We start from the raw sequence: 17,601 nt of genomic DNA, 5'->3' as shown, positions 1-17,601 counted from the left end.
CACTATAGGAGACCCGCTCCTTTATAATGGGAACATTTTTTTTACTGAGACCCTCCTCTATGTCTCTTCAAAGGGGTATTGGGTTGTGTCCAAATTTTTGGAAGCCCTTGCAGTCACTGCATACGCAATAACAGTATAGGATACCCACTCGTTAATAATGGGAACAACAAAGCATAGCCGGCTGATGGCTCTCTAACAATAGCGAGGGCCGACTGCTGGCCTTTTAAGAATAGTAAGGGCCGCCTGATGGCCCTATAAAAATAGGCTTTGTGACTTTCAGAGTTCCTCCATCATAAATGAAGCAGGATGTGTCTGAAGATGTGTCACACACCATATTGCCAGATAAGGTTGTAAAATGTTAAAATGACATTTCCTGGTGAATGCATTTGTCTTAAAAAATAACGTAAAAAAACAAACAAACGTAGGATCTTTCTTTAGTATAAAAAACAGAGTCGCCAATGTACCCTCAATGTAATCACATTGTTCAGCTCCTGCACCTCCTCCTCCATCTCCGAAATAACCACATCAGTCACAAGCTGAAAGCACTGCTGCACTGCCTTGGCCAAGCGGCAACAGGCTGTGCTGAAGATAACATGCTTAATGCTTAGGTGACAAACCGCCCAGCGCTGCAGAGTTGTTGAAAGCTGTAACACAGCAGCCTGATTTGTGGCTCTCACCACTGAACATACAGCCAGGCATGGTCGTGTGCGACAATGGGCGGAACCGGGTGACGGAGAAATGACAGCCGGATTACATACGGTTTCCCTCTATTCCAGTCCTTTCACCGAGCTAAAGAATATCGCTGTGGTGAAATACAACTCCCACTCAGAAGCTGTTTCAGATTGAAAAACATTAGGCCCACCAGAGGATTTTATTCTGAGGGCTCACCTTTCTTCCCCGCTCAAGAGCCCCATAGCAGCTGCAAAGTTAGCGCTATCGTGAACTCTCCTGATGTAGAAGACAGGGCACATCAGAGGATTCTCTGGTGGGACCGTCCAACCCTGCCGAGAAGTAGTCCTGGCTAAGAAAAGTGTGTGGGAAGGTTCCCGGACACTCTATACCTGCCAAACCCACGCAAACACGGGGAGAACATACAAAGTCCTTGCAGATGTTGTCCTTGCTGGGATTTGAACCCAGGATCCCAGCGCTGCAAGGCTTCAGTGCTAACGACTGATCCAATGTGCTGCCGTTCACCCTCTAATATCTAACAGGCTGGAGAAACTTGCACCTACTGTCACTCTGTCTTCAGCTCCTTTGTGAGAAACTAATGTATTTGGGCAGCCACTCAGTCTACCAAATAAAATTCCTGTGAAGGAAATTGGGGATGGCTTCGCTACTGGTACTGGGGGCAGTGCTAATACCATGACGTCGTACCATAGTTTACTGGAAATATTCCAGGCTGGTAGAAGGCAAGCAAATTCCCACAGAAAAGTACCAGCAGTAATGTTCAGTGACTCGCGCTTGTAGAAGGCGGAGACAACACCAGGAGTAAAAGTGACGGCTGGGGACTGAGTATGGACACGAGGCATGAGGTTGTGAAAAGCTTCCACCTCCACGAGCCTAAAAAGCCACATTTCAAGTGCAAGCAGCTGCCCAGAAATATGGCAGTTTAGTATTGCGGCCTGTGGGTGGCAGGCTGCATACTTGCTCTTGCATTCCAAGTAACAGAAAACTAGGCAGATGGTGGCCTCTATCATCATCATGGCCTCACCTCGGCACTATGAACTCTCCTGAAGGAGAAGCCAGGGCACACCGGAGGGTGGGTCCGTCCAACCCTGGCGAGAAGCAGCCCTGGCTAAGAAAAGTGTGGGGGAAGGTTCCCGGACACTCTATGGCTGCTTTTTTAAAGTGGATCGGACGTGCTTATGCATGTTATTTCTCAAACCGCATTGCAGATCAGGCCATAGCCCAACTCTGTAGTCATGAAATTAAATGCGCAAAGAAAGATGTTTGTGTGTCAAAGCACCACCGACAAGTGCGAGTTGATGTTGGACGGGCTGCCATTGCTTCTGCAGCAAGCTGCATTAGAGGACTTCCTGGGAGAAATGACACCCAGAGTAGATACGGTTTCCCTCTATGCCAGTCCTTTCACCGAGCTAAAGAATATGGCTGTGGTGAAATACAACTCTCAGCAAAAAAAGCTTTGGACTGGCTCCGTACCGTCCCTGGCCACATTCACCTGTCCACGTGTTTGTGGTTAGGCAGTCCTTCCCAGTAAGTGCACTGGGGAGGGCACGGTAATGTTGTGGAACCCATGCTTGTGGAAGGCGGAGATGATACCGGGAGAAATAGTGGCGGCTGGGGACCGAATTTTGACACCCGGCTTCCACCGGCATGAGGTTATGTAAAGCTTCCGCCTCCTCGAGCCTAAAAGGCCACATTTCAAGTGAAAGCAGCTTTAGAGGACTTCCTGGGAGAAATTACAGCTGGGTAGATACGGTTTCCCAAGTCCTTTCACCAAGCTAAAGAATATGGCTGTGGTGAAATACAATTCAGCAAAAAAAGCTGTGGACTGGCTTCGTACCGTCCCTGGCCACATGCACCTGTCCACGTGTTTGTGGTTAGGCAGTCTTTCCCAGTAAGTGCACTGGGGAGGGCACTGGTAATGTTGTGGGACCCATGCTTGTGGAAGGCAGAGAAGATACCAGGAGAAATAATAGCGGCTGGGGACCGACTATGGACACCTGGCCGCCGCCGGCACGAGGTTATGAAAAGATTCCGCCTCCACGAGCCTAAAAGGCCACATTTCAAGTGAAAGCAGCTTTAGAGGACTTCCTGGGAGAAATGACAGCTGGGTAGATATGGTTTCCCAAGTCCTTTCACCAAGCTAAAGAATATGGCTGTGGTGAAATACAACTCAGCAAAAAAAGCTGTGGACTGGCTCCGTACCGTTCCTGGCCACATTTATCTGTCCACGTGTTTGTGGTTATTCGGTCCTTCCCAGTAAGTGCACTGGGGAGGGCACGGGTAATGTTGTGGGACCCGTGCTTGTGGAAGGCGGAGACGACACCGGGACAAATAGTGGCGGCTGGGATACCCGGTCGCCGCTGCCATAAGATTGTGGATAGCTTCCATCTCCACGAGCCTAAAAGGCCACATTTCATGTGCAACAGCTGTCAAAAATTTTGCAGTATAGTATTGCAGCCTGTGTGTGGGTGGGTGGCTGGCTGCATACTTGCACTTGCATTCCAAGGAATGGGGTAGGGACAACTGAACGCTGCAGTGGGACAAGGACGAGGATGGTGATTGTTGCAAGTCTGCAACGACAGATGCATGGCGGGAGGTATCTTCGCATACGCCAAGGATAACTTATGATGGGCACAATTTTAGGCAGTGACCTGGGAGTCAGAAATGCCTCCAGAGGTCTTCCCCATAATGTTCCCATGTCTTTTCAGCACTGTATGCATGTGTCTGATGATGTATCGCACACCACATGGCTAGATAAGGTTGTAAAATGTTAAAATGACATTTCCCAGTGAATGCATTTGTCTTGGTTGAAAGCAATGCAAAAGTGCAAAAACGCATCAAAAACGCTATGTGTGAACATAGCCCGAGGTGTGGAGGAGCATTTTTGTTATTTGTTTATTTATTTTGCCTTATATACAAGTCATTACCCTGGAAAGGATGTTCCTTAATATTTTTCCCAGGAAAATCCATTTTGGTTTCGTTTTTGTATGTTTTATTGTGAGTCCGTATAAGTGGCGTAATACCTCTGACATCATTGTTGACAGCAGTGACCTGGCAGTCAGAGATGCTTCCAGGGGTCTTCCCTATGCTGCTCCCATGTCATTTGAGCACTGTTCCCATCGATTTGGGCAATTTTTAGGCCCTCTGCAGACCGCTGAGGAGGGCGCCGGAAAAATGCTTGCGTTTCCCATAGACTTACATTGGGCTCGTTACTCGGACTGAGCACTCGAGCATTCTAATTTGCTCGACCCGATCAACGAGTAACTGAGCATTTTAGTGCTCGCTCATCACTAATCAAGATTAGACTTTTGTACACCAGTCTTGGTTAACCATGTGAAGTATTAAGTGTGCCTCTTAATGAATTTTGCGCATCCTTCAACTGACTGGAATTGAGCACATTTATTTTGTAAATTACCATGAATTCCTCGGGCATGCTTGGTAATGTGTCATCCCTCCCCAGCTTTGCCTACTTTTCTAAAAACTGGAGGAGCTGGGAGGAAGTGGCGTAAAAATGCTAGATACTGCAAAGTTTTTGTGCAACCTCAAGTTGCACTCAAATTTTGCAACATTCCAAGGAGCTTTATTCCAGAATTGTGGTGAAAACACCTTGATGAATCATACCCTATGTTTTTAAAGCACCATTCCAGTTTTTTTTATTTCAGCGCTGCAGTGGTGCAACTTATCGAAGTTCCCTGCTCCTAGTATTATACTCACCAGCCGCTGTCTTCATCTGTTATCGGCATTGGTCCTGTTAGTCTTCTGCAGGTCTTAACCTGCCAGATTGCTCTAGTGTTTGCTGGGCGATCCAGAGGTCACAACTCAATTGAAGTCTATGAGAGTTGTAAGGTGGCTAATGGTTGCATAGTTGATGGGAGGTATGTGTCACAGAGATGGCTGTCCTCTGTGATGTAGCCTGAAGTGTTTCTCTAGTGCACGTAAGCACTAAGAGGCTGTTTGGTGCACCTGTGACCGGGTTATGGGTAGCTTGGAGAGTTGGGCGGGTCCAACTACCCACAAACCTCACCTCTGGGTGTGGTTAACAGCCTATAAAATGGAGGCTGTTGTTTGGCACCTGGTCTGTGTGTCTGGAGGCCTCCTGTGTGTGGTTGTTTCCAGACTGGGCCGTGTACTGGATGCCTACCAGCCTGTGTGACCACAGGGCTGGCTAGCCAGAGACTTTGCTCGAAATACTGTTTTCTTTGTTTTTGCCTGCACTAAAGGCTGTTTGTTTGCATTTTGCTTTTGACAGGTTTATGAAGCAAATAAACCATTATGGACATTTAAAGGAACATGCCTCCTGTTTGCCTCCCATGGCATCCAAGTGAGTACCATCCCTATAGTTGGTATTAGCAGTGCGGGCAGCTTTCCCAGCAGATTCATGTGACTGCTACAGGAAGGACTGCATGTCCTGGGTGAAGTCTGCCACAAGTCAGCAAGCGAAGCTGGACAAAATGGAGAACCTGCTGAAACACCTGGTCCAGTCACAGCAGCACCAGCATGAGACCAACAGGCTGTTGTTACAGCAGATCCAGCAGCACCAGCAGGAGCAGCGGCAACAGATGCAGCTTCTGGCAACTGCCATCCAGGGCAGGACAAACGCCCCAACCCCAAGTCCGGCTGATGACTCCTACATCCGGAAGGTGGTAAGACGGGCGTTGCAGAAAATGCCCCCGGGGGATGACGTAGAGGTCTTCCTGATGTGTTTGAAAGGGTCGCCGAGAGGGAGAAACTTCCACCAGAGCAGTGGGCAGAGATATTGGCACCATACTTGACGGGAAGCCCCAGAGGGCTTATTATGATTTAGCTTTGCAGGATGCTAAAGACTATGGGAAGCTAAAAACTGAGATTCTGGTGCGCTTGGGGGTAACAATGGCGCAGCTGGTCCACCGCTGGACGTATCACCGGAACAAACCCCCTTTCTCCCAGATGTTTGACCTTTTGCACCTGGTCCAGAAATGGCTGCAGCCGGAGTCCTCTATGCCTGTGCAGATGGTAGAGCGAGTTGTGATGGACGGGTTTGTGCATTCACTGTCAAGGCCAATACAGACTTGGGTTGCCCAGGGTGATCCCCGGAATTCTGATGAACTGATTGAACTGGTCGAGAGATACCAAGGGGTTGAGAGTTCCTTGGGAAGACAGCCCAATACATACTGGGGGTCCCAACAAGGAGCAGAGACCCAAAAGGGGGTGGGGCGTCCAAGGTCCAAAGGTGCGGGGTAAGTAATGCCCAAATTAAAGAAAGAAGTAAAGGTAGCACTCACCAATATATCTGAAAATATCCTTTATTGGCTGACCAGCGGCATGGGATGGAGACCCCGAAGGGTGTGCGAGGGAGTGAGACTGAGGACGACGGCCGTTTCACTTCCTTCCAGCGCTTCAACGGGATGGATGAGGAAAACAAAGGGTAAAAATGCTAGGATCACCCTCTGGTTTTTAGCCCTACAGAATTTCATTTTCCATGTAGAACATAGAGCAGGGAAGCTACATTGTAATGTCGATGTCCTCTCGAGAATCTCCTGTTTAGTGGTAGAAGGTGCCAAGACCCATAGCTTTAGGCAGAGTGGGGAGGTATGTAAGGTGGCTAATGGTCGCATAGTCGAAGGGAGGTATGTGTCACAGAGATGGCTGTCCTCTGTGATGTAGCCCGGAGTGTTTCTCTAGTGCACGTAAGCACTAAGAGACTGGTGTTCCTAGGACTGGGTTATGGGTAGCTTGGAGAGTTGGGCGAGTCCAGCTACCCACATACCTCACCTCTGGGTGTGGTTAACAGCCTATAAAATGGAGGCTGTTGTTTGGGACATGGTCTGTGTATGGAGGGAGAAGGCCTCCTGTGTGTGGTTGTCTCTAGACTGGGCCATGTACTGGATGTCTACAAGCCTGTGTGACCACAGGGCTGGCTAGCCAGAGACTTTGCTCAAAGGACTGGTTTCTTTGTTTTTGCCTGCACTAAAGGCTGTTTGGTTGCATTTTGCTTTTGACCGGTTTATGAAGCAAATAAACCGTTTTGGACATTTAAAGGAACATGCCTCCTGTTTGCCTCCTATCGCACCCAAGTGAGTACAATCCCTACAGAGCGAATAAGGCTCTCATAGATTTGCATTGAGAGCTTGTGACCGTTACCTCTGATTTCTGGTCAGTCAGAAGTTGTGGTCACCAGATGGCAGTGCGAGACCCGAGTGGCGCCAAGAACAGCTGAAGACAATGCCTCCTAAGTATAATACTAGGATCAGGGAACTCCAGCTCTGAAATAAGAAAAAAACTCTGTAATGGTGCTTTAAAGTTTTACTCAACTGGTGTATAAAAAATCAATCCCTTTCTTATCCCGAAAAGTTGGATGAGTGTAATCCGTATGGCATTCCATATGTAATGTGATTGCAATCCGATGCAATTATTTTCTCATATGTCATCTGCATGCAATGCTTTTTTCACAGCAGCTTTGACATTAAACTCTAAGGCCTCATTCACATGTTCAGCATTTGGTCAGTTCTTTACATCAGTATTTGTAAGCTAAAACCATCATAGGTAGACCTCAACTATGAGAGACAAAATGAGAAAACAAATCCTGAAAATCACATTGATTTGGAAAGAATTTTTTTTCAAATTTTGGTGGAAAATAAGTATTTGGTCACCTACAAACAAATAGATCAGCCAAGAGGAAAACTCTTAAAATATAACCTTTATTAAATCCTTAAAATAATTTTTATACCTCCAATGTCCAATATAAACCCCTATTGCATCACAGACAAGCCCCTCATACAATAGAGAGAGCCAGCAAAAAATATACTTCCAACCTTGTTAAGGACACAGTATATGAAAAGCAGGACACTATGCAAACCTCTTATATAGCATATTGAAAGGAACCAGTAATATGTAATATTAATCCCATCTGGTCCATACAAAACTTAAACATAGTGATATAAAACTTTTAACAATATGTGTGGATCTCACCCATTCTCTTGTCCATGGGCATCCTCCGGGGTTTTTCTCTCCAGTTCAATTGTCTCCCATCATTGAGGATAAATCTACCCTGTCGTGCCCCTGGTAATTGCTCCCGCCCTAACAAGGGCAGTACCCAAGTGTACCTATTACCCCACAAAATGCCTCCCGACACGTTTCTTCCTCCTCAAAAAGGATTCATCAGGGGAGTGTAACTCGTATCTTGGGGAGCACTACAAAAAAGTCACACCTACAGACAAGCAAGATATCTGGCTCTCACAGACCTGTAACTTCTTCTTTAAGGCTATGTGCCGACGATGCAGAAATGCCCAGGATTTTTTCCTGAGCGTGTCTGCATCTCCCTGGCAGAAAAAACGCATGATGATTGTACATGCGGATTGTACATGCATTTTTCCTGCCAGGGACATGCGGATGTGAAGCGTTCTTCACATGCATTTCCGCATGCGGATTGACAAGCTCTTTCCAAGCGATTTTAGCATCACTTGGAAAGTGCTTGACAACTTGGTCACACTATATAAATCCATGCAAACGGCATGGATTTATATAGTGTGACCGTAAAGAATGGTAAAAAATAAAAAAATAAATCTATACTTACCTTCCGATGGCCCCCGGAATCTTGCTTCGCTCCGTCCTGGCTTGCTTGCAGCTCGCAGTACACTGAAGGACCTGCCGTCACATGACTATGACGTCAACGCAGGTCCTTCAGTCCACCGCGATCTGCCGACAAGTGAAGACAAGGAGACCGGGGGCCATCAGAAGATAAATATCATATTTATTTTATTCTTTTTTTTTACAGGTACTATGGTACCCGGGTCCGGAGGAGAGTCTCCTGTCCTCCAGACTCCAGTTGCATCGATTTATATTGTGTGACCAACTTGTCAAGCACTTTTCCAAGTGATGCTTAAAATCGCTAGGAAAAGCGCTTGAAAAAATGCATGCAAAAAACGCTTAAAAAACTCTTTTCCCTGGAAGAAAAAATGCATGTAAAATCCGCATGCGTTTTTTCTGCCAAAGAGATGCAGAAATGCTCAGGAAAATTTCTGCTTCATTTCTGCATCATGGGCACATAGCCTTATATATCCTTTGTTGGCAATGACAGAGGTCAAGCATTTTCTGTAATTCTTCACAAGGTTGGCATACACTGTTGCTTGTATGTTGGCCCATTCCTCCATGCAGATCTCCTCTAGAGCAGTGATGTTTTGGGGCTGTCACAGGGCAACACGGACTTTCAACTCCCTCCAAAGGTTTTCTATGGGGTTTAGATCTGGAAACTGGCTAGCCACTCCAGGACCTTGAAATGCTTCTTACGAAGCCACTCCTTCGTTGCCCTGGTGGTGTGCTTGGGATCATTGACATACTGAAAATCCCAGCCACGTTTCATCTTCAATACCCTTGCTGATGGAAGGAGGTTTGCACTCAAAATTTCACGATACATGGCCCCATTCATTCTTTCATGTACACGGATCAGTCGTCCTGGTCCCTTGGCAGAGAAACTGCCCCAAAGCATGATGTTGCCACCCCCATGCTTCACAGTAGGTATGGTGTTCTTTGGATGCAACTCAGCATTCTTTCTCCTCCAAACACGACGAGTTGTGTTTCTACCAAACAGTTCTACTTTGGTTTCATATGACCATATGACATTTTCTCAATACTCTTCTGGATCATCCAAATGTTCTCTAGCAAACTTCAGACGGGCCCGGACATGTAATGGCTTAAGCAGGGGGACAGGTCTGGCACTGCAGGATCTGAGTCCCTGGCGATGTAGTGTGTTACTGATGGTAGCCTGTGTAATGTTGGTCCCAGCTCTCTGCAGGTCATTCACTAGGTCCCCCCGTGTGGTTCTGGGATTTTTGTTCACCGTTCTTGAGATCATTTTGACCCCACGGGGTGAGATCTTGTGTGGAGCCCCAGACCAAGGGAGATTATCAGTGGTCTTGTATGTCTTCCATTTTCTAATTATTGCTCCCACAGTTGATTTCTTCACACCAAACTGCTTGCCTATTGCAGATTCAGTCTTCCCAGCCTGATGCAGGGCTACAATTTTGTTTCTGGTGTCCTTCGACAGCTCTTTGGTCTTCACCATAGTGAAGTTTGGAGTGTGACTGTTTGAGGTTGCAGACAGGTGTCTTTTATACTGATAACAAGTTTAAACAGATGCCAGTACTACAGGTAATGAGTGGAGGACATAGGAGCCTCTTAAAGAAGAAGTTACAGGTGTAGCATCGGCGTCTCTGCCTCCTGCCGGGCAGAGACGCCGTTCCCCTCACCGCCGCGGTCCAGGTCCAGTGTCTTCCTGCTCCTCTGCTGCTGCGGCGTGCACCGCGCTCAGCTTCCCGGACACTGCGCTTAGGGCGCGCGCGCTCCCTCCCTCTTAAAGGGGCCGCGCGTGCCGTCTTATAGAGTCCCCGGTCAATGGGCGGAGGACTTCCCCTATATAAGGCACCTCCTCCAAAATGGAGGTGCCTGTGCAAGGTTGTTGTTCCGTGTGCTAAACACTTGCTCCAGCCCTCAGGTCCCGCTGCCTGTCAGTCCTGCCTGCCAGTCTGTCTGTCAGTCCAGCCTGCCAGCCTGTCTAACAGTTCTGTTCTCCAGTCTGTCTACAGTTGTACCCGCCAGCCTGCTTACCGGGAGCACCTGTCTGTACCTGCCATGCTCGCCAGCCTGCTTACCTGGAGCACCTGTCTGTACCTGCCATGCCCGCCAGTCTACCTACCCAAAGCACCTGCCAGTTACCTACCGTGCCTGCCTGCTCGCCTACCCAGAGCACCCATCTGGCTATCTGCCGAACCAGCCTGCTTATCTACCCGGTCCACCTGTCAGCCTTCCTGCCATGCTCATCCGCTGTACCGGTCAGTTCCTGCCATCTGACCCATGGGAGTCACCTGCTCTCACACAAGGTCCGTCCCAGAGTGGTACCTGGTCCACCTGCCCAGTTCCTCCCTGGTTCACGGAGTCGACTAAGCCGCCATGTGACCTTGGTCAGGCCAAGTAGGCACTTAGTCACGCCCCTCTGGTCCCTCCTTGCACCGAAGCACAGAGGTTCCACCACCCTGACTCGTAACAGTTTGCACAGGCCATGGAACCTGGTGGCCCCCAGGCTCCTTCGCTCTCTGATCTGTATCAGGAGGTCTCACGTCAGAGATCTCAACAGGAAACTATCCTGTCCTATCTGCATTCTGTCAACTCCCGCCTGGACACGCTGTCCACCCCGTCTGTGTCCATCTCTAGCCGAGCGGCACCCTCTCCGGCAGCACCTCATCCCACTGGCGCTATGGCACCCGGCTCTGGACTCCGGCTCTCTGCGCCTCCAGGTTTTGGTGGTGACCCCGTCTTATGTCGGGGCTTCTTAAATCAGTGCACGCTGCACTTTGAACTCCTGGCACATCAGTTCCCCTCCGACCGGGCCAAGGTGGCATTCATCATGTCTCATCTCACCGGGGAGGCATTGGCATGGCTAAACCCTCTGTGGTAAAGAGGGGATCCCCTGGTGTCCGATCTTCTGGCTTTCCTCACTGCCTTCCGGAAGGTCTTCGATGAGCCCGGACGAAAATCTTCTACTGCCACCTCACTTCTCCGTCTCCGCCAAGGGAGTCTCTCTGTGGGCCAGTAAGCCATACATTTCCGAACCCTCGCATCTGAGCTTGCCTGGAACAACAAGGCCCTGGTGTCCACCTTCTGGGAGGGTCTTTCCGGACGGATCAAGGATGAGCTAGCCGGTTGTGACATCCCTTCCACCCTGGACGACCTGGTGTCATTAGCTACCCGGATTGATATCTGTTTTCTGGAATGTGCTAAGGAGACTACCCAGGAGAGAAGATTTCCACGTCTCGCTCCTGTATTCCAAAAGCCAGCCTCGCAACCAGCAATTCCCCGGGCATGTTCGCCTGAGCCCATGCAAATTGACCAAACCAAGATGGTCAAGTCTCGCCAGGAGACCCGCCGAGCCGAGGGGAGTTGCTTCTACTGTGGCAGTAAAGAGCATCTGATCCGTTCCTGCCCGGTGAGGCCGGGAAACTCCAGTGTCTAGGACTGCTTGGAGAAGTCGTCCTAGGCAAGAGTAAATCCTCTCCGTCCTTGACTTTGTCTGTTTCTATTTCCAGTGGTGAGACCCGCTTCTTCGAGATTGCCCATCTGGATTCCGAAGCTGCTGGGAATCTCATTCAACAGGCTGTTGTGGAGAAGTATCAGATTCCTACTGTACGTCTGGTTGACCCGTTGGCGGTTGCCTCCGTGGATGGGAGGCTTCTTCCAGAGACCATCTTGCTCGTGACAGAGCCTGTAACCCTTCAGGTGGGAATGCTGCTGACGCGCCCCCTGGGCCTGTGCTGTGCAGGGGATACCCGGAGCCGGATCGCTGGGGGTTGTAGTCCTCCGTGGCGGTGACCCGGTCCGTGCCCTGGGCGGTCAAACCAGTGGCAGTCTTAGGTAATAACAATGTCCGACTACGCCACCCGTGGATTGCGGTCAGTGGGGACCGCCGCTGCGCTGCAGACCGCTGAGGCTGATGTTGTTTGCGCAGCCGAGTATGGGATAACTCCCCACGGGAGAAGTATTGCCTCAGGGCAGCTAGTGTGAATGATGGGAGTGATGGTGTGAGCGTCCCAGGACAGATGGTGCTGGTGCGGCGATGAAACACAGAGACGTGTGGTGCAGTTCAGGGTCTTTACTGATGGTATAACGCAGACCCTCCCGGGAGTACTGGTTAGCAGTAGGGGCCTGGTCAGTCTGTAAGCAAGTAGGATCTCCCCTGGCCAGGTGGAGTTGTAGGCCTCCCCGACTATCTGCACTCTTTCCTGGCTACCTTGCTCTATGCGGGTAGAAGTAGCCCACGTCCCTGAGTATACCGTGTGGTGCTCACCCGTATGGCCGGTGACTTGGGGCCTTCCGTTAGCCTCCGCTTCACGATGGCGGTGCTGGTCCCTTGCTTGCGACCGTGCCTCCAGGCTTCTAAGGCCAGAGGACATGGAATCCCCTGCCGGTTGGATTCTGCTGCTGGACCTGGATGTCCCCACAGCCTCGGACTCCGTGTCCGGGTTTAGTGTCTTCAGCCAAGGCGAGCTTTCTAGCTTCCAGCCTCTGGCACTCGCTCCTGCTCCTACAGAGCTCCTGTTGTAACTCTCCCTGTGTCTGGAACTTCACTCCCTAATCCCGCCCCAGACCCAGTTTATAAGGGCAGATTCCTCCCCTCCCAGGTCTGGGTGGGCCGTGTTGCATGCTTAGGGCTCCTGACCAGAGAAACCTCCCACTTGCTCTCAGACATAATATTTCTATTACTGTGGCAACCAGACCCCTGGGGTGCCACATTCCCCCCTAGTAAATTTTAGTACTCCGGGACTAAACACATTTTTTTTTTAAAGAAACATAAATGCAGGGTATAAACAATAATACAATAACATATTTACAAGTAGCTTTAGTTCTTTAAAGGTCACGGCGTGTCCTTAACCGGGTGTCCATATCACCCAAGGTGATGTTTGTGAAACAAGAGGGCGTCCATGTCACCCAAGGTGAAGCTTTAAGCGAAGTAGGGGACCTGTCCAAAGCAAACCCCTTGCGTTGGCCTTGGGCGTGGCTGCAAGGCTGGAGCTAGCTACTTTGGGCCGCAAGGAGGCCACGCCAGACAGGTTTTCTCTTCCGCGGCCGTCTTCGCAAGAGGCACCAAGGTGCAACTATCTACAAGAATTGTTCCGGTTATCCAGTGTCCATAACCTGTTAGTCCAAATAAATCTGCAGGGTAACTGAGAAACATAATTAATAACAGGCAACAAACATAAACCATAAACAGTTAAACAGATAAATTCACAGTGCATTAGTTTAGATTTTCCAGCGAGCGGGCATCTGACCTCTAGTGACTCTAGTGGACCTACGGAGCTCACTAACTGGTCCTGCACTACAGGGTGTAGGAGGTGTTATGGGTAAGCTGGGCAGCTGTCTGCGCACTCTTTGGCTCACTAGGGGCACAGCAGGCTCACTACTAGCAGAGGGTTGATCCTCCTGTGCTGCTGGTGTGGACTCTTCTGCCTCCTGGGCCGGCTGCTCTTCCAGCTCTACCTGGTCTTCTGTAGGCAGGTGAGGACGGGCACCACGATAGTGTTGTTTACTTGTGTCCAGGATCGGGGAAAGTCTCCGAGTACGGTGGTGATCATTTCCTCCTTTTCCTCTACGGGTTGAGGGTCTTCTTGATCTTCATCCGTGCTTTGCAACTTCTCGGGGCACTTTTTCAGGTGGTCTCTGGAGACAGTGGCTGTGGTCTCTCCTCCATCCTTGCTGATGACGTACACCTTTGGATTATTGTGGCTTGAGGGCAGTACGGTGTAGGGGTCCTTTTCCCACTGGTCGTCCAACTTATGGAGCCACCTTTTTCTTTTCAAGACCTGCTCTCCAGGTACCAGGGGAACAGCGGGAGCATATTGGTTATAAGTCCTCTCCTGCCTTTCTCTTGATTGACAGAGACTTCGCTCGACGCTCTCCTGTACCTTCCGGTACTGCTGCTGCCCTTCTGTATCCCAGTCTGCCTCTGGCGAGGTGTCATCGGGTATCAGGACTCCCATATCCAGGTCAACAGGCAGCTTACCAGGTCTTGCTCGCATTAGGTAAGTCGGGGTACAGTTGGTGGAACCTACCGGGATGTGGTTATACAGGTCCACCAGATCGGGCAGTTTCTCAGGCCACAGACAGCGTTCTTCCAGGGGCAATGTTTTTAGCAGATCTATCACCACCTGGTTCATCTTCTCGCAGAGTCCATTGGTTTGGGGTTGATAGGGCGTTGTTCTTATCTTCTTGCAGCCATACAGGTTGCAGAACTCCTGGAAGACCTCAGCTTCGAAGGCTGGTCCTTGGTCCGTCAGCACTTGGTCCGGGTACCCGTGTGGGCGGCAGAAGTGCAGCTGGAAGGCTCTGGCTGCTGTCTGAGCCGTCAGGTCTTTGACAGGGACCACCACCAGGAACCGGGAGTAGTGATCCACGATGGTTAGGGCGTAGACATACCCGCTTCTGCTTGGAGCCAGTTTAACATGGTCCAGAGCGACCAGTTCCAGCGGCTGCCTGGTGATGATGGGCTGCAGGGGAGTCCTCTGGCTGGCACGGTCCCTTCTTCTTAGATTGCACGGGCCACAGTCTCTACACCACCTCTCAATGGCTCCTCTCATGCCTATCCAGTAGAACCGTTCACGCAGCAGGAACTCCAGCTTCTTCCATCCGAAGTGCCCTGCCCCATTGTGGTAGGCCTCCAGCACCATAGCTGCGTCCCGTCTCGGTACCACCACCTGCCAGATCAGCTCATGTGTCCGGGAATTGACCATTCTGCAGCACAACTTCTCCTTGTAGAGAAACAGTCTGCTCTTCTCCGTCCACAGTTGCTTGGTCTCTTCCGGAGCGTCTGGGTCCAGGCGGGCGTCAGCCTGGGTCAGCATTTCCTTCACCAGATGGACTTCGGGGTCACTGTCTTGCGTCTCCGCCCAGTTGTAGTGGGGTAAGGGGTTGAACGTAGCGGATCGCTGGCCCCTCACACGGTGGGAATACTGGGTAATCCCATGACGGTGGAACGCAGGGAGTTCGATCTCTTCCAATTCTTCTGGATCCTCCCCTTCGTCCTGTAGGTTTGGCATCCTGGACAGGGCGTCCGCGTTGGTATTGGAGCGTCCTGCCCGGTATTTGATCGTGAACTCAAAATTGGACAGGCGGGCCATCCATCTCTGCTCCAGGGCACCCAGTCTTGCAGTGTCCAGGTGTGTCAACGGGTTGTTGTTCGTGTACACGGTGAACCTGGAAGAGGCAAAGTAATGCTTGAAACGTTCGGTTACTGCCCACACCACTGCCAGGAACTCTAGCTTGAACGAGCTGTAATTCTCAGGGTTTCTTTCCGTGGGTCGCAGTTTTCGGCTGGCGTAAGCAATTACCCGTTCTCTCCCCTGCTGGATCTGGGACAGTACGGCTCCTAGCCCGATGTTGCTTGCGTCCGTGTGGAGGATAAAGGGCTGGCTGTAATCAGGGTACGCCAGGATTTCATCCCCCGTGAGGGCCATCTTTAGCTGGCGGAAGGACTCCTCTTCCAGCTTTTCCCATTTGAAGGGTGGCTTCTGGTTTTTGGCCTTCCTGGACTGGCCTATCAAGAGGTCCTGCATAGGAGCTGCCTTCTTGGTAAAACCGGGAATGAATCTTCGGTAGTAGCCTACCAACCCGAGGAACTGCCGCACTTCCTTTATGCTGGATGGTCTTGGCCAGTCCTTAATCACGGTGATCTTGTCAGGGTCGGGGGCTACTCCGTCAGCACTCACCACGTGTCCCAGGTACTGTACCTTTGGCTTCAGTAGATGACACTTCGAGGGTTTTACCTTTAGGCCATAGTTTGCCAGGGCTTCAAACACTTCTGCCAGGTGTTCCAGATGGTCCTCATAGGTCTTGGAATAGACGATGACATCGTCCAGGTATAATAGGACCGTCTCGAAGTTCCGGTGTCCCAGACAGCATTCCATCAACCGTTGGAAGGTTCCTGGTGCGTTGCAGAGCCCGAACGGCATACAGTTAAATTCGCTGAGACCCATCGGGGTGGTGAATGCGGTCTTCTCCCGGTCCGCCTCTGCTACAGGAACCTGCCAGTACCCGCTAGTGAGATCCAAAGTAGAGAAGAAGTTAGCAGATTTTAATGCAGCTAAGGACTCTTCTATCCTTGGTAACGGGTACGCATCTTTGTCTGTGATACGGTTGACCTTCCTGTAGTCAGGGCCGGCTCCAGGTTTTTCTGGGCCCCGGGCGAAAGAGTCTCAGTGGGCCCCTTTAACACATACCACGATTCATGATGCAGAGATACGGCGGAGAAATATATATATATATATATATATATATATATATATATATAGTACAATGCAAAGATTTCACTTCTTACATTACATGAGTGATATCTATTGTAAATTCCACAATAGCTCAGAAACCGGTGAATCGCTCCACACAGAATACTGGCCCCCATATAAGGCTCCATACGGAATACTGGCCCCCATATAACGCTTCATACGGAATACTGGCCCCTATATAAGGCCCCATACGGAATACTGGCCCCCATATAAGGCCCCATAAGGAATACTGGCCCCCATATAAGGCCCCATACGGAATACTGGCCCCCATATAATGCTCCATGCGGAATACTGTCCCCCATATAAGGCTCCATGCGGAATACTGGCCCCCATATAAGGCTCCATACAGAATACTGGCCCCCATATAACGCTCCATACAGGATACTGGTCCCCTTATAAAACTCCATACAGGATACTGGCCCCCATATAACGCTCCATACAGGATACCGGTCCCCTTATAACGCTCCATACAGGATACTGGCCCCCATATAACGCTCCATAGAGGATACTGGTCCCCTTATAAAACTCCATACAGGATACTGGCCCCCATATAACGCTCCAAACAGGATACTGGTCCCCTTATAAAACTCCATACAGGATACTGGCCCCCATATAACGCTCCATACAGGATACTGGTCCCCTTATAACGCTCCATACAGGATACCGGTTCCCTTATAACGCTCCATACAGGATACTGGCCCCCATATAATGCTGCATGCAGGCTGTTACCCCCCACATAATGCCCCATACAGGCTGTCCCCCCCTTATAATGCTCCATGCAGGCTGTTACCCCCCACATAATGCACCATACAGGCCCCCCCCCTTATAATGCTCCATGCAGGCTGTTACCCCCCACATAATGCCCCATACAGGCCCCCCCCTTTTAATGCTCCATGCAGGCTGCCCCCCCCACCTTATAATGCCCCATGCAGGCTGTTCCCCACCTTATAATGCCCCATGCAGGATGTCACCCCCCCCCCCTCTTTATAATGCCCCATGCAGGATGCCCCCCCCTCTTTATAATGCCTCATGCAGGATGTCCCCCCCTCTCTTTATAATGCCCCATGCAGGATGCCCCCCCCTTCTCTTTATACTGCCCCATGCCTCCATA

The sequence above is a fragment of the Phyllobates terribilis genome, unplaced genomic scaffold (assembly GCF_046119375.1).
Source record: "Phyllobates terribilis strain yellow unplaced genomic scaffold, ASM4611937v1 Scaffold_1__5_contigs__length_1240528914, whole genome shotgun sequence".
Lineage (NCBI taxonomy): Eukaryota > Metazoa > Chordata > Amphibia > Anura > Dendrobatidae > Phyllobates > Phyllobates terribilis.
Note: the sequence above shows the minus strand (reverse complement) of the source record.